Source organism: Notolepis coatsorum (assembly GCF_963971535.1).
Source record: "Notolepis coatsorum genome assembly, contig: SUPER_7_unloc_2, whole genome shotgun sequence".
Classification (NCBI taxonomy): domain Eukaryota; kingdom Metazoa; phylum Chordata; class Actinopteri; order Aulopiformes; family Paralepididae; genus Notolepis; species Notolepis coatsorum.
The window spans coordinates 997,988-999,340 of record NW_028174879.1 but is presented as its reverse complement, the minus strand read 5'-3'; positions in this window follow the sequence as shown (position 1 = coordinate 999,340).

Here is a 1,353-nt window from a genome sequence, read left to right as displayed (position 1 = left end):
GTACCACGAGCTTCTGTCTGGTACCTCACAGTGCTGAGGTGTTTTACCGTGTTACACCTAATACAAGGTACCACGAGCTTCTGTCTGGTACCTCACAGTGCTGAGGTGTTTTACCGTGTTACACCTAATACAAGGTACCACAAGCTTCTGTCTGGTACCTCACAGTGCTGAGGTGTTTTACCGTATTACACCTAATACAAGGTACTGCGAGCTTCTGTCTGGTACATCACAGTGCTGAGGTGTTTTACCGTATTACACCTAATACAAGGTACCACGAGCTTCTGTCTGGTACATCACAGGGTAAAGTCACAGGCACTGTTGTCTGCCACGAAACACTGAGTTTGATTGTTTTTTTGTTTTCACATTTTGTTATTTCAACAATGTTCTGTATTTAATATTTATGTTATTTTCTATGTTTATCGTTTTAACACTGATTTTGTTTTTCCTTCATGTTGTTTTTACCTGAAGTCTGAAGGATGTCTCGACGTTATGAAATGTTACTCCAGAAGCACATGATGTACAGAGTTGAATAAAAGCCAGAAGTAATACTTTGTAAACAAAAAGTCCTACGTTGGTGGATTTCTTCCTCGGAGGGTTTTGGGGCCGCAGGTCTTTCCAGTCGTTCGCTCTGACTTTTAGTGAATCAGTTGTCTGCTCGTTTTAAATACGTATATTTCAGAACATGAAACCGACTGGTTCAGCCAGTTAATCCATGTGTTTTTTTTTTATCCACTTTTTCTCCTTTTTTCTATTTTTCTCCCATCACAATTTCGCTGTGCCAATTCTCCCCTGTCTCGAACGTTGCTCGCATATGCCCCCCACTGGCCGGTTGTAGGGAGGATAGAAGCCTTGCATCACGTGTCCCCTCCGATACACAAGGAGGCAGCCTGTCACTTCTTTTCACCTGCCAGCGCGGACTAACACTACCCCCGCCACTTCCTAGTCTCTGCTGTGCAGGCGTCCCCCAACCGACCTGTAGGAGTCGCTGTCCACAACGTCCAGATTACCACCCATCGACTTCCCTCCCGCTGACTCTGCCAATTGAGTCAGTATGACGGCCGGCCCAAGCCGGAGGCAACGCCGACAGCCGGAGTCGAACCCGGTGTCTCTTACGTTGGTGACGAGCGCAATGTCCGCTGCGCCACCCAGCCGCCTGAAAGGTTAACCTTCTGTAGTGTGGTAGTGAAGGGTTAACATTCTGTAGTGTGGTAGTGAAGGGTTAACCTTCTGTAGTGTGGTAGTGAAGGGTTAACCTTCTGTAGTGTGGTAGTGAAAGGGTTAACCTTCTGTAGTGTGGTAGTGAAGGGTTAACCTTCTGTAGTGTGGTAGTGAAGGGTTAACCTTCTGCAGTGT